Here is a 16750-nt window from a genome sequence, read left to right as displayed (position 1 = left end):
CCCTTAATTTAAAGCTATGCCACCTTGTAATACCCGACTCCATACGGGGGGAAAAGGTTCACACTGTCAACCCTATCTAATCCCCTAATCATCTTGTACACCTCAATCAAGTCGCCCCTAAACCTTCTTTTCTCTAGTGAAAACAGCCCCAGGTGCCTCAGTCTTTCCTCATACGATTTTTCTTCCATACCAGGCAACATCCTGGTAAACCTCCTCTGCACCCGTTCCAATGCCTCCACATCCTTCCTATAGTATGGCGACCAAAACTGCACACAATATTCCAGATGCGGTCGTACCAGAGTCTTATACAACTGCATCATGACCTCAGGACTCCGGAACTCAATTCCTCTACCAATAAAAGCCAGTACGCCATATGCCTTCCTCACCGCACTATTTACCTGGGTGGCAACTTTCAGAGATCTGTGTACATGGACACCAAGATCCCTCTGCTCATCCACACTACCAAGTATCCGTCCATTAGCCCCGTACCCCATCTTTTTGTTATTCTTCCCAAAGTGAATCCCCTCACACTTAGCTACATTGGATTCCATTTGCCACCTTTCTGCCCAGCTCTGCAGCTTCTCTATATCCTGCTGTAACCTGCCACATGCTTCCTCACTGTCAACAACTCCTCCGGCTTTCGTGTCATCCGCAAACTTGCTCACCCAACCTTCTAAACCCTCCTCCAGTTCATTTATAAAAATGACAAACAGCAATGGTCCCAAAACAGATCCTTGCAGAATACCGCTAGTGACGGCACTCCAAGATTAACCTTTGCCATCAACTACTACCCTCTGTCTTCTTCCATCCAGCTAATTCCTAATCCAAACCTCCAACTCACCCTCAATGCCATTCCTCCGTATTTTTTGCAGTAGTCTACCATGGGGAACCTTATCAAACGCCTTACTAAAGTCCGCTTTCCCCTCATCAACCTCCTTCGTCACCTTTTCAAAGAATTCAATAAGGTTTGTGAGGCACGACTTGCCCTTCACAAAACCATGCTGACTATGCTTGACCACATTATTCCTTTCCAGATGTTCATAAATCCTATCCCTTAGAATTCTCTCTAAGACTTTGCCCACAACAGAAGTGAGACTCGCTGGCCTATAGTTACTAGGGTTATCCCTACTCCCCTTCTTGAACAAGGGAACCACATTTGCTAGCCTCCAATCTTCTGGCACTACTCCTGTAGACAACGAGGACATAAAAATCAAGGCCAATGGCTCTGCAATCTCCTCCCTTGCTTCCCAGAGAATCCTAGGATAAATGCCATCAGGCCCAGGGGACTTATCTATTTTCACCCTTTCCAGAATTTCCAACACCTCTTCTCTACATACCTCAAAGCCATCCATTCTACTTAATTCTACTTAATTCTGTCAGTTCAACAGTAGCACCTAACTGCTATGTTGTTTGCAAACAGTGCACAGACCACATAATGTAAAAAGAGGGGAGAAAACAATACAAGTATATTAATACTAATATTAATAAGAATATTAATAACAATATCCTGACCTAAAAATATTTATGTAAAATGTACAGATATGTTTATTTCCTGTCCTATTTCCATCTATTATCCTGGCGGTCTTGAATGCATTGATATAGATGTAATCAGGTTCATAGTTGTTTGGGTCACTTGCACAATCAACAATCTAATGTTTGAACATGGGTCTATCACATGTGATTTGATCCTTTCTTTAAACAGTACTTACAACCTTCAGCACCAGTGTTGAGTAACAGGAAGATTTATTTATCCTTGGTAACTGAAACCAGTTATAGTGGAAATAAAAGGAAACAAAAAATACGAATTGGAAATAAAAATATTAGAAATGCCCAGTTCTATAGGAATCCATAAAAGAGATAAAAAAAAAAGCATTTCCTATCTGAACCCATTCATTGGAATATTGGCCTCCCAGTTTCTCATGGTGCAACATCAAGAGCTGATGGGCCTGTACTGTGCTGTAATGTTCTATAATGAACCTTTCCTAGATGATGGTGTATATCACATCATTGTACATTCATTCTCTGAGCCAGTGCAGATGTGTGATCTAACTGTCAGGTAAATACCAAATGTGTGTATCTCTGGTTACAAATACCTTGACCATTCACTTTAGCTTCTTTACTTCATATTGAATATTCTGTATTTTGATTGAAGTGTGAAGGATATTTTGAAAGTATTTTACTCTGCATATACTCTGCCTCTTGGTCACCATTAGCTAATTAAAGGATTCTGGCTGCTAGATCATAAGCAGACATCAGTGGGTGTTTTTATACATGGGATGTAAATGAAATCTCATTCATTTGATTTGAAACACTGACAATTTGGTGTGTCATTGACTGTGACATCAACATATTTTCAACTGTGCTTTTTGTCCTCATCAAGGTGAAAGGTTTCAGATAGTGGGAGTGGAATTCTTTTGCTAAACCTTTCAGTCAGAACCTGTACCAAGTATTGCTAAACCACACTAAACTTTACACTTATGATCTGTTTACTCTTGTATCCAAATTCAGAAAAGGGTACTTCGTGCACTGAATTTAAGGGAAGGTGATGGTCTAGCGGTATTATCACTGGACTGTTAATCCAGAGATCCAAGTAATGCTCGAGGGATCTGTTTTTTTTGACCACCACTGCAGATGGTGGAATTTGAATTCAGTAAAACTCTGGAATTAAGAATCTAATGATAACCATGAAACCATTCCCGATTGTTGGGAAAAAAAAATCCATCTGGCTCACTTATGTCCTTTAGGGATGGCATCTTCTGTCCTTACACAGTCTGGTCTATATTTGACTCCAGAGCCACAACAATGTAGTTGACGTTTAACTGCCCTCTGAGCAATTCAGGATGGTTAATATATGCTATCCATTTAAAAAAATCCCAAAGCAGCAATTCTTATTGCCTTTGGAGAGGTTCCCAGTTAATGTAAAATATAGATGTTTCAGCATTGCTGAGCTGATCACTCTTGCAGTTTCATGCCCGCAAACTTTGAGCAAAGATAAAACATTTATTCAGATTAGCATGAGTAACATTCAAATCTAAGCATAATCATCGAGGGAATAGCTAACTATCTATAGCACCCTTTAGCATATTTATTTACCAGGCTCTGATTTGGTATTTGTTACCATGATCACAGCTTTCTATCTGTATTAAAGGATTGCAGTTGTGGAGCAAAAGTATATTTTAAAGTATTGTCCCACTAATTATCTCTATTACAATAATATACAATAACTCAGACAAAAACTTAAGTTATTTTTAAAAAGGTTCTTTTGCATTGACCATGTCCAGGTTCAGTGAAAACTTGTCCTTTATAGTAAACTGATGCCTTTTTGAGTAAACAAAGAAACTAACTCTAAACCATCAATCTGGATTTCTGTCCCTCTGAGCATCTTTGCATTTTGGTAGATTTATTAAAATGTTTGTAGTCTGATCATTCTTGGTGCTTTCTGAAATTCTTCCAGTATTCTTTGCATATTTGTGATACATTTAAATGTGGTTAATCCCAAAGATATCATGAACGACAGCACCTTAATACAACAAGAGGCTGCTTGATAACATTCCGCGTTATTCTTTTGCAAGTTACATTCGATACACTTCTACATCCCTCTGTGTCGCTTAACAAGATAGCATCAAACATGGATTATTAAAGCATTGTCAGATGACGAAGGGGTTCAAGCTGCTTAAATACCTTCAGTTTATGACACCAGCTACTATGAAATTCAAGAAGCTGAAGCTTCACATCAATGTTTTGCTTCACAACGAGTAGGCAGGATTATGGAATAATTACCATTAACATAACAAAGATAACGTTTTTCACAGTTGGTCAGAAAATAAACTGCTTAATCCCACATAATTTTATCTGTATCACTAATTCACTGTGATTGAATAGGTGAAGTACTTCTATTGTATAGTTTTATGGGAGTGTTAGTGATACCTTCATGTTTAAAGAAATTACTTCAATAGTTATGGACACGGTATATCCATGTCTTGGATTATTATTACACATTCAATTTCTCACACTTTTTAAAAGTTCAGCATTTATTTTGTGGATCGGATTAAATGAAAGCATGAGTAAAGTAATGGAGAAATTTTTGGGAGATATATCTGAATATCTATCAGCAATAGCACAAAGGCAAGCTGGTATCACAGTTAGTACATCAGATCTGAATGGCAAATCCTGTGGATTGTATGTACTTAAACTGTAAAATTTCACCATCTTTAAAGATAATTTATTCACCCTGACAGCCATATAATCAAGCTACAACTTTTGCAAATTTATCAGTGTATTAAATAATAAATCACTGAAATTCTTTTAATTTGAATATCAGTAGACAAATTATTTCTGAGCAACTCAAGTAAATCAAATGATACTCATGAGACAATTGATTTACGCCACAAAAGGAGTTCCTTTGTAAATCTCTTCCCAAATGATGAAAAATGTTTTATTTGACTTCTTCCATTCACATGCTGCCTTATTGTTTGATCAGACTCAAGCTATAGGAAGGATATTATTAAAATGGAAAGGATGCAAAAAAGATTTACAAGGATGTTACTGAGACTGGATGAGTTATAAGGAGAGGTTGGATAGGCTGGGATGTTTTTCCCGGGAGCGACAGAGGCTGTGGTGTGACCTTAGAGGTATATAAAATCATGAGGGGCATAGGTAAAGTGAATAGTCAAGGTCTTTTCTCTAGGGCAGGGAGTCCAAAGCTAGAGGGTATAGGTTTAAGGTGAGAGGGGAAAGGTTCAAAAGGGACCTGAGGGGCAACGTTTTCACACAGAGGGTGGTGCATATATGGAATGAACTGCTAACAGAAGTAGTAGAGGTGAGTACAATTCCAACCTTTAAAAGATGTTTGGACAGGTACATGGATTGGAAAGACTTAGAGATATGGGCCAAATGGAGGCAAATGGGACTAGTTCAGTTTAGGAAACCTGGCTGCATGGACAAGTTGAGCCAAAGGGTCTGTTTCTGTATTGTATGACCCTATGACTCTAGTCACCCAAACTAGCTAGCAGAATGCTAAGTTAAAATTTGAGAAGGAGGGAATGACACCCCTAGGTAAATGCCAGGAAACACAATGACATGTGGATATCAGTTAGGGAAGTCTGAGCAAATTGGTCACTGCTGTAGTTCTTGTGTCGTGAAGTGAGCTGGCTTCTCCATGAAGAATTTCAAACAGAATTTGATCTAGGCATGTAGAACATCACCAGGGAAACAACTATTAACAATTTTGTTTTTCATTCGGGCAAGTTCCTTAAGTTTGGGTAGTTGGGGCGGCACTTGTATTCCTGAATAGAACACTCTGTCCAGTTAAGAAAATGTGCTTTTAAGGTTAAAGCAGCCGAATCATACCGGAGATGATGATAAGAAAGCTGGAAAACAGAGTGAAAACAGTAGCTCAAAGTAAGGATCATCAGTGAATTGCAAGAATAATTTGGGAACCTTGCACATACATATGGAGCCTCTGCTTTTCATAGATAGAAAGACTTATCTTTGGATAATTTGTGTTTTCTCATACTTGGTTAAAATAAAGTCTTCAAACTGAGACAGAGGTAGCTCATTCCCTGCCGGCACAACCTCTGCTACAAGCTGGGGCCATGCTGGAGCTTATGTTGAGCTGCATCTCCCACTTCCCCACCTGTGGTTGCCCCCTGATGGTGACCATGAAATCCTGATTTCTGTGGCCATAGCTGGAGGACCCGAGTCCTGATTGGACAATGCCCAAGGTTGATGGACACTGACAGTTTTGACGGCCACTGTCACACGTACTTACATCAGCTACGCCATTGAAATCCAGCCCCTCCCCCGAGCCCCCTCTTCAGTCTGCTTTAAGTGCAGCTACATGTCAGTGAGTAGAAATCATGAGAGATGCTTAACTCCAAAGTGCTGGCAACTCCTCCCCTCACAGCAACATGGTACAGCATCACCGCTTTAGCTTTCCTCTGAAGGCAAGCTGTTTCAGCTGATGGCTGTTGAATTCAGCCCTGAACTGTGGCCCTGAAAAATCTGTGTTTTGACCCCATTGTGGTTCATGTGTGTTTTGTGCAAAGTTGGAAAGAGTAAATGATAGTCCTGATCAATGATACTTTAAGTGCTTTAGTACCTTGTCTTCACATCCTCTTGCCAGTCCCACAGACTTGCCTGTCCACCCTGGGAAAATCAATTCTTCTTGTGATAATGTCTGGACTGCTACTCCCCTCTTCCTCACTTCCAAGGCTGTTTGCAAAGCATTTTGAAAACCATAGCCATGGTTGCACTAAACCTGAGAGTTATTGCACTTTGAGCATAATTACTTATTTCTGAGCCATAGATAAGAATATTAGGCTTACATTCTCCTGCGAAAAAAAATACAAGGGGTCAGAGATTCCTAAAAACATAAGTTGGAAAACCTCTGATACTTCCTGGAAAAAAATTACACACATTATTGTGACTGAGTAAAACATATGAAGTATACAAAGCTAAAAATCACACACCAGGTTATAGTCGAACAGGTTTATTTGGAAGCACTAGCTTTCGGAGCGCTGCTCCTTCATCAGGTGATTGTGGAGTATAAGATCGTAAGACACAGAATTTACAGCAAAAGTTTACAGTGCAATGCAACTGAAATTATATATTGAAAAAGACCTGGATTGTTTGTTAAATCTCTCATTTTCAGAATGACCATGTTGGTTTCAGTTATTTCATATCAGAACTTCTTTTTAAAGTTACATTCTCAAGTGGACTTTAACAATAAGTGCCATATCGGTTCAGATAATGCATTGAAAGTGTGAGGTGCCCCGTGGAGGCTGTCTACGCCTCAATTAGATTAGATTAGATTAGATTAGCTACAGTACAGAAACAGGCCCTTCAGCCCAACAGGTCCACACTGACCCTCCAAAGAGTAACCCACCCAGACTCATTCCCCTACTCTAACTTACCCCTGACTAATGCACCTAACACTATGGGACAATGTTTAGACTGATTCTATTTCTAACAAAGGGATTTACAGAATCTTACATTGATTCATGCAGTTTTTGAGCAAAATAGAATGTAAATCTGCAAGTACAAATTCACTCCACAAACTTAGAATGTGTGTGTGTGTACGTGCATGTGTGTGTGGGGGTGGGGGTATGTGTGTCTGTGAGAAAGTGTGTGTATGTGTGTGAGCGTAAAGGGGTGTGTGTGCATGTGTGTGAGAGAGAGTGAGTGAGTGAGTAGTGCAGTGGGGTCACCTGTATGTGACATGAACCCAAGGGCCCGGTTGAGGCCATCCCCATGGAAGGGAACACTTCCAGTTGGAGAACACTTCAGCAGTCCAGGACATTTGACCTCCGACCTTCAGGTGACCATCCTCCAAGGCGGTCTTCGGGACAGGCAACGACACAAAGTGGCCGAGCAGAGGCTGATAGCCAAGCTTAGTACCCATGGGGTACATGGGTACAGACTTATACCCTTTTACACTCACATTCACACATATACACACATACTCTCACATCACTCATACCAACTCCTCCCCTCTACACACACAGTCACACATACACACACATATAAGTTTGCGATTTACATATGAAAGAACTGAAACCAACATGGCCATTCTAAAAGATGAGAGACTTAACAAACAATCCAGGTCTTTTTCAATATATAATTTCAGTTGCATCACACTGTAAACTTTTGCTATAAATTCTGTGTCTTACAATCTTATACTTCACAACTACCTGATGATGGAGCAGTGCTCCGAAAGCTAGTGCTTCCAAATAAACCTGTTGGACTATAACGTGGTGTTGCATGATCTTTAACTTTGTACCCCAGTCCAACATTGGCACCTCCAAAATATGATATATAGCTTTTATACAAAGGGTTGTTGATATGTTGATTTTTCTTTAATTTATGATTTGGAGATGCCGGTGCTGGACTGGGGTGTACAAAGTTAAAAATCACACAATACCAGGTTATAGTCCAACAGGTTTAATTGGAAGCACAATAGCTTTCGGAGCGTCGCTTCTTCATCAGGTGGTAGTGGAGGACACAATTGTAAGGCACAGAATTTGTAGTAAAAGTTTACAGTGTGATGTAACTGAAATTATACATTGAAAAATACCTTGATTGTTTGTTGAGTCTTTCACCTGTTCGAATACCATGTGAAACTATCATGGTATTCGAACAGGTGAAAGACTCAACGGACAATCAAGGTATTTTTCAATGTATAATTTCAGTTACATCACACTGTAAACTTTTGCTACAAATTCTGTGCCTTACAATTGTGTCCTCCACTACTACTTGATGATGGAGCAGTGCTCCAAAAGCTAGTGTGCTTCCAATTAAACCTGTTGGACTATAACCTGGTATTGTGTGATTTTTAACTTTAAGTTGTTTTACAGCTCTACCTAATATTCTAAGTCAGTCAGTATAATATCACAGATATAATAATATCACATTGAGATTATCAAGTCTCTGTTACCTTCCTGGAAGGATTGTAATGTGGAAGATTTTTTAAAAATAAATTGGATGCTGCTTTGGAATTCAATATGTCAGTGAAAGCTCTTTGTTAAAAACGTAAAGCTGAAGATGCATCTAACATCAACAAGGGCACCCGGTGCTTTTCAGTTTAGTACTGATTGGTTTCTCATGATTATTACATCCATTGTACTACTGTTTGCTATTTCCTGGAGTTCTGCAAAGTTCCTACGGGAATTGCAGTTGGCAAATGATGTAAAACATTATTCTGAATTAATATTTCTGCGCAAACCCATTGCTCCCAGACATTGGTATATTAATAGTTACTTTTGTCACCATGGCAAATGGGTTTTCTCTGTGTCTGAAGGGGTTTATTGATTAGCTTGTAAATATTTCTATAGCCATGGTGATTTCTTTTAAATCATGGTTTGAGAGAAACCCGGAGAGAGAAATCTGGAGAGATTACCGAGTGATGTTTTAGTTTTTTATTGGAGGAGTTTTACTGACAAACAAAGTAAGCAGCAGTGCATTCGGTTCTGGTTTAGAATCTCAGTATTGGGTTTTTCCTTTTGATTAGGGGAAACACACAAAGCATGGATCTTTACAAGAGTCAAGATGTACTGTTGAGGCTGCATAAGCCTCTAAGCAGACAACCTGTGAGCAGTATGAAAGGAAGCAGTGGGCTCCGTATGAAAGGATGGATGTGCTGGTGTTGGAGGATGTCCAGAGGAGGCTTACAAGAATGATCTTGGGGAACTTGTTACATGAGAAGTGGTTGAGAGGTCAGGGTCTGGAGTCTAGAAGGATAAGATGGGATCTCATTGAAACTTACAGAATACTGAGAAGATGTGGAGAAGATGTTTCCACTAATAGGAGAGACTTGGACCCAAGGGCACAACCTCAGAAAAAAAGGGACGAGACTTTAGAATTGAGATAAGGAAGTATTTCTTTAACTAGAGGGTGGTTAATCTGTGAAACTCTTTGTCATAGGGGGCAATGGAGGGCGTCATTGATACATTTAAGGTAAAGATAGATAGGTTATTGATTGAGTAGGGGATCAAGGATTATGGGGAGAATTTGGGATAATGGAATTGAGAAATATATCAGCCATGATTGGTGGAGCCGACTCGATGGGCTGAATGGCCAAGGTTTGCTCCTATATCTTATGGTCTAGTTTCATTGTTTCAGTTTGTCAGTTCTGCATGGTTTTTGACTGAATCTGGATGTGTACGGCAGTTGATCCTGAGAAAAGGATCGAATACTTTCGAATTAAAGGTTAAATAAGTTAAAGAAGTTTAGTGAATGTTCCATACCAGAAATGTTTGCTTAAAACCATGAAGTGTTTATTTTAAGATGAGAACATTTAAGCTCGGGTGTGTGAAGGCTCCAGGGAGATATCAGAGTCTTGGGAGTTGAAGGTACAATTAAATTGAACCCTATGCATGTGATAAGGACAACATTCCCTTGGGTGTGACTTCTGTAAAGGCAAGCCTTTGGTATTAATTGCATTTCAAATAATTTAAATCCATGTTAAATATATGTAGTTTGGTTTATTCTAAACTATTTTCATTTTTTTTGCATCGTAAACTTTTTTGTTTTCTTGTCAAAGTCAAGTCTGCAACATTGAACACTAATGCTACAGTAAAAGGTGACCAAAACTAATGATTAAAACCAAATCATTAAACCAGATCATTAAAACGAAAAGGAAATCTATCAAGCCAGATTTCAGTCTGTGATCTCACTTGATCAGCACACAACTGGAATTATAGCACCTTCTGTTTATCAATTTTTATTTTAAAAAGCAGGTCTTGACCTCAATTTTCATCTCAGCTCCAACCTTTCTGTTTGAATGAAGGCACCCAGTGTTTTTCTCTCTCTCCTGTGGGTGCTCAGTTTCTGATCCCACTCCCTATATCCTTCCTTCCGAGTTGGTTCGGTTGACTAAGGGAGGGTTGCTTCTTTGGAAACAATGGATGAGTTCATAATCCTCAGCCTGTGTGGCTGCCTATTTGTCCCATCATGGAATGTTCCTCGAAGGGGGCATTCTTATTGGGAAAGGGGTGAAGTATTTGAATTCAAGGAAAATTATTTCACAAAGGTTTTGCAAGTGGGTTTTTATTTTGCATCCCGATACCCACTGGTCAAAAGTAAACTCCTAAGCCTTTCAAATGCCAGGTATGTCAAGATAGCATATTTCCTGAGGATACAGAATTTTTCATAGTATGCCTCCTGCGCTAACTGATAAGCACTTAAGATAGCCTTTCTTTCCCCTGCTTCATAATCAGTGGTAGACTTTTTCATTTGTCTGTTTATGTGTCTCTGACTCTGTGCAGGTGTGACATTCTATGTGTCCACACAGAACTCTACAAGACAGTGACTGAAGTCACATCCAAAGTTATGTTTTGGCTGCAGCAGTCCTCCTTTAAAAAACACATGAAGGAATTATAAATTAGCGATGACTACAAGTACTTTGGAGTTCTCTCTGTTAACAAGACAACTGAGAAGATTATTTTTGAGTTGCCCTGATACCGTTTAAAGCTATCATTCCTACTTGAGTGCTAATTTAAAAAGTGAATAAAACAACTCGAACAATTAAAATTGCACTAAGTGGGTTTTCAGGAATTCCTGATCGATTGTGATTTACATAAAACAGCAATACCTATTTAAATGTAATGCAGATGGCTTACTTTCACTCCTCTTCTACAAGATACATACAGCAGGTCGTATGGCTATCAAGGCCAGGAGTTAGCATCCTCCCATAATAGCCATAAAATGCCTTATTTCATTTAGACTCTGCACAATATTATCCCTTTTAGGTTTCCTAGCCCCAGCACAAAATTCGGAGAGCACAAAGGAAATAAATATTAAATATGTTACACGCAGAGAAAAAAATCCTTTGTGCCTTCAATTGTCTAAGGACAAGAACATGATCCCAGGAAATAATTAGTTGATGATAACATAGCTTCCCTTGAAAAAAATATACTGTTCTTCAAATTTCTGATAGAGTGGTGGTCAACTGGTAAACTTGGTTTGTTCCCTTCCATTCACCCAACCAGAAAAAGTCGAAGAAGATGTCCATTATATTGGAGAAACTAAACAGATCTCATTAATTTTAAAGGATCTATTTGATTGAAAGAGTTATCTATTCCATCTAAGTCAAATGAAATAATTCTGCACTTGTTAGATTAATCAAGAAATCTAATTAGACGGTTCGGTAATTTATTTATTTAACCTTTGATCTCTCTAATAATTTAAAGTGAATCCAAAAGGCAACAGGGTGAATGTTATGTATTCACAATGTGTCACCAACATTGAATACTCAAAACAGTTATGGAGTTTTCTGTCTGAATCATCAGACAGATTCTTTTGACAGCTGATTAACAGTGTAATAAAATTCTACCCTCACAGAACATGCTGTGAATTTACACGTTCATCATCTAAAATTCAAATTCATTATCAACATTGACTGAGATTTATTAAATTGCTTTAGGTGCATTACAGAAGCCCAGCATGTACTCAGGGGACTGGTGTTGATGGAATGGCATTTCCTTAAAATATTGATAGAACTGATGGATTCACCCTTCAGGCTAGGAAAACAGGTATTTTGTTAGAAGATTCTTATATTTTTTTTAAATCAGGAGAACTAAAGATTGATTATTCAACTTTTTGATTTGTATGCATGTAACAGGAACAACTTATTGATCTTACATTTAAACATTTGCATACAGTTTATCTTTAAAGCTTAATCCTGACCTTGCTCACTATTTGCTATTTTTTCCAAGGCATTCTATAATAGGCATTAGATCCCTAAATTATGGGCATGCAGATTGGATATAGATCAAATTTACTAATCTGGCATGTCTTCTGATCATTTTGGACCTGAAAACAAAAGTATTTCAGCCACACTTCTTGAGATTTGCATGTGTGAAAAAGACAGTTCTCAGATAATGCGCATTCCGGCAGCGCAATTTGCTTATAACGTTGCTGAGGAATTAAGGAATAGTATTTTCGAGAATGCTTACCTCTGTTCGCAATAGTGCAATGCCAGCGCAGATTGTTTAGCGCCCTTTGTTCTGTGCATGCGCCGATGTCCGTGCCGTTCTACACATGTGCTGAATTCTGGATCAGTGGTGCTGGAAGAGCACAGCAATTCAGGCAGCATCCGAGGACAGGCAAAATCGACGTTTCGGGCAAAAGCCCTTCATCAAGTCAGCTGTCTACAGAGCCGCTCTCTGTGAGAGGTACTATAGAGGGAGCAGCTTTCTGTGAGACGCACTGTATTGAAAGCATCATTGAGAGATACATTGATCCTGTGAAAGGGACACTATTCCTAGATTATCCCTTTTCTTGAAAACATGGAATGGCATAGTGACAAGAATGTTAGCAAGAAGCATCCTGGAGATAAAATTGTGGGTCATGAATGCACAAGAAAAGCTGTAACACTCGAAGAGAAAATCGATATTATAAAAGGGTTTGAGCGTAAGGAGGGAACATGTGTTGTATCTCGCTTAACAGAAATGAGGGAGTCTACCTTATGCACCATGATGACCCTTTGTCCCTGCATTAACAATTCACTGTGTTAAATTTATTTTTGTTTTGTTGATAAAAATGACATATGCCTTCATTCAGGCTGTGCTAGACTTTGTGTTAGACTTTTGGGTGGTTTTTGAGCAATCATGAGTGATATTTTTTGCTCCTAACCCCACTTTTCCCACTTTTCCCATAGGCCCACTTATTTCTACTAAGCAATTTTCTATTAAGCAAAGTTTCACTGGAACGCAACTAAGGCATTATAGGAGAACTACCTGAGTGTTATTAGTTTAGGGTTCAACTTGTAGAGCTAGCAATGAATTTTGGCTTTAGTTGTCATAATTTTTGTTCCCATGTTTTTGACTGACTAAATCTATTTGAATCAATTGATCATTGTATATAAAAGTAATGCTTCATTTATCCAGCTAGCCCAGTCAATGGAGTCACATAGCAAATTTGTGGTTCTGAAATTCTCCACAGCATCTTACATGACACTACAACAAGGACAATGAACTCTTTGAACAACTTCAAATGCAAAGAGCATCTGTTAACTTCCCGAAAAAGTAGGTTATGCCACAAAAATGTATTTTCCATTGCCAGATATATTTGACTATAACTAGCTTGAGATGAGCCTTTCTGACCTTTCAAATTCTGCCAGGCCCTCAAACTGTGAGTGGATTTTTGATCATTTTTGAACAGGTTTTTGAATTTTCATTATAATGAATGTGGCCTTCAGAAAAATACAGTTTCTGATTATATTTTTATTTAACAACTGAGAAAAAACAGCAAATTTTCTTTTCAATGAAGAATGACTTAATACAGCTAAGCTGCTGATAAGGTACTTGCTTGAGTCAGAAAGCCATGGGAGTAATGAGATTTTGAGTATACAAGGGAGCAGAGTGTATCTTGCAGGAATTGATACCAATGACATGGATTTAAGATTAGCTCACGATGAAACACAAGGAAATCGGTAACTGTTTTAATACAGTGACTACCTTCAGGTCAACACAATGTGTAACATTAAGTATAATATTGCTATTTCAATACCATCTAAATGGCCAGACGTCTTACATGGTTTAAATTTAAATCTCAAAACAAGATCATCTCAGGCAAGCCATTTCGAATGAAACCTGAAGTGCACTACTATTCCCTGCAGATATAATTGAATTGTAAATTATGCTTCACAGCCAAGGCTCTCTCGTAAAAAAAATAAAGCAGCAACTCTGGACAGAATTACTCAAATAGAGTCATTCACTTTATAATAATTATTGTGGAATCTAATCATAGAGACAAGTCATAGAATCACAGATCTTTACAGCAACAAAAATAGCCCTTCGGCCCATTGTGACTGTGGCAGTCAAAAACAATCATCTAATTTTGATTCTAATCCCACTTTCTAGCCTTGTGTACCTTTGCATTTTAAGTGCACATCCAAACACTTCTTAAATGTTAGGAGGTTTCTGTCTCTCCCACCCTTACAGGCAGTGAGATCCAGAATCCAGGTGAAAAAGTTTTTCCTCACATTTTCTCTAAACCTTCTGACCCTCACCTTAAATCCCTGCTTCTGGTCTTTGATCTCTCCATCCAGGGGGAAAAGTTTCTTCTGTTGTCCTAACTGTGCTCCTCATCATTTGACATATTTCAATCATGTCTCCTCTCAATCTCCTCTGCTCTAAGGAAAACAACCTCAGTGTGTTAATCTCTCTTCATAACTGGGACTGTCCAGCCCTGGCAGCATCCTGGTAAATCTAGTAAATCAATTTAGGCCTGTCAAACTAAAAATGTACCAGTCACACCAATATGAAATACAACAAAGAAATCATATCCAAATGTCTCAATTTTAAAATTCCTATCCTTATTTTCAGATTTCAATGTGGTTACTCCTCCCTAACTCTGAAATCTCTTCCAGTCCTACAATTGTCAAAGACCTCTGCTTACTTCCAACTTGGACTCTTGCATGTTTCCATTTTCATCACATCAGTACCTTCAACTGTTCCTCTAATTTTCTCCTAATAAAATATTCTTTGCAGCTTGCTTCAGTACCCTGACTTTTCTAGTGCCTATGTGGCTTGAAATTGAATTTTATTTGTTATATATGGGTCTTCTGGCATTGTGGTAGTCTCCCACACCTCTAAGCCAGGGGGCCTCGGGTTCAAGTCCCATCTGCTCCAGAGGTGTGTAATAATGTCTCTGAATTGGTTAATTTAAAAAAAAATGTTAATTTAAAAAAAAGTTATTGTAGATAATTGAGTTAAATTTGTCCCAATTCATTGTAATTTTTGTGCAGGAATGTTCTGAGAGTTAAATATACCATGATGTGTTAGATAGATAGATACTCTACAGTACGGAAACAGGTCCTTCGGCCCAACAAGTCCACACCGACCCTCCGAAGAGCAACCCACCCAGACCCATTCCCCATATATACCCCTGACTAATACACCTAACATTATGGGCAATCTAGCATGGCCAATTCACCTAGCTTGCACAGTTTTGGATTGTGGGAGGAAATCAGAGTACCCGGAGAAAACCCACGCAGACACAGGGAGAATGTGCAAACTCCACACAGGCGGCCACCCAAGGCTGGAATTGAACCCAGGTCCCTGGTGCTGTGAGGCAGCAGTGCTAACCACTGAGCCACAATGCTGCTCCTGTTGCCTCAGATTTTGGAGATATTCCTGACTTTCTAGCTTAAATTCTGTGTTAAACCAGAAGCACTGTGTTTGAAAATTTGAGTATAGTGTTTTCTGACTAAAGTTTGCATTGGTGGACCAATTAAGGAAGAGGTAAGTAGAAAGAAAAGGTAAAAGGTAACAATATGTGTGAAAGGAATGGACTGTTCTTTCTCTAGGTGTTTAACGTGGATGCCAGGCCATAATCATTCACTCATTGTCTGGATATTGAAACATATTGGTGACCTCCCATGCCCAGTGTCTTCCCGTGAATTTATGATTTCTGCCTTTAGGATATGAAAGCTTTAAAGGTGGGAATATCTCATGAGGGCACTGTGTGTCATTTTGTCCTGTGGAAAAGGTTGCATCAATGTGAGGGGTGCTGGCCATTGAGCAACATGTGCCAAATACCATGGGAGAGTAGAACATGAAGAAATAGTGACATCATCCTTAAAAGAAAAGGAAGACAGAATTTTCAAGTTAAGTGTGCAAGTAATTGCTGTTCAGGGAGATGTGAGGCATGGAACAAGATTCATGGCACAGATGGTTCTTTTGTAGACATATTTTTGAGTTGTGTGATTAAAATGATTGATGAAGCTCTCTGACAGTAAAGTGAGTAAGCTGAGCATTGTTCTTTCCTTTTTATTATGTATTCTAACATGTAATTTGTATCCGTGATGAATCCAGTGGGTACGCAAATGAACTGGACTTGGAAGCCCATGAGTAAGTGTCATGTTTACCAGGTATAATAACTGTGCAGTACACCATATGAAAATTCACACATTGAGTCCATGACAACTTCTCAGTTTTTGATGTTTTAACATTTTTTTTGAAGTTATCTAATAGGGCAAACTCAACTTTAACATGGAATGTTTTGTGCGTAAGTGGTATATATCACATTGCTCAGGCAGTTTTGGATCAGGATTTAACTGTGTGGTAATCTGTTGATGAGTTGCATCCGGACCGTTCCGTATCACCTGTCCTTCGTGGAGAAGTTTATGAAGAAAAACACCTTTGACCACAAGTCCATCAGGAAGTGGTCAGCACATAGTGTCCTTGAGACCCTTCGGGAAAAGGAGAGGGCGGATCCTATTGAGTGGTTCCCTGAGCAGGCTGTCAAA

The 16750-nt window shown here is 38.9% G+C and overlaps 1 long non-coding RNA gene across 1 annotated transcript in view; it reads right to left on the bottom strand.

Annotated features, from left to right (window-relative positions):
• Positions 1-12589, bottom strand: part of LOC122553975 — a 30627-nt gene extending 18038 nt beyond the window's left edge. The window contains exon 1 of the long non-coding RNA XR_006312886.1: positions 12453-12589. This is a non-coding gene — a long non-coding RNA (uncharacterized LOC122553975). The remainder of the gene's footprint in view (positions 1-12452) is intronic.
• Between the last annotated feature and the right edge of the window lie 4161 nt (positions 12590-16750).

This window comes from Chiloscyllium plagiosum, chromosome 10 (genome assembly GCF_004010195.1).
Source record: "Chiloscyllium plagiosum isolate BGI_BamShark_2017 chromosome 10, ASM401019v2, whole genome shotgun sequence".
NCBI classification, from domain to species: domain Eukaryota; kingdom Metazoa; phylum Chordata; class Chondrichthyes; order Orectolobiformes; family Hemiscylliidae; genus Chiloscyllium; species Chiloscyllium plagiosum.
Note: the sequence above shows the minus strand (reverse complement) of the source record. Positions and strands in the feature narration are given on the sequence as shown.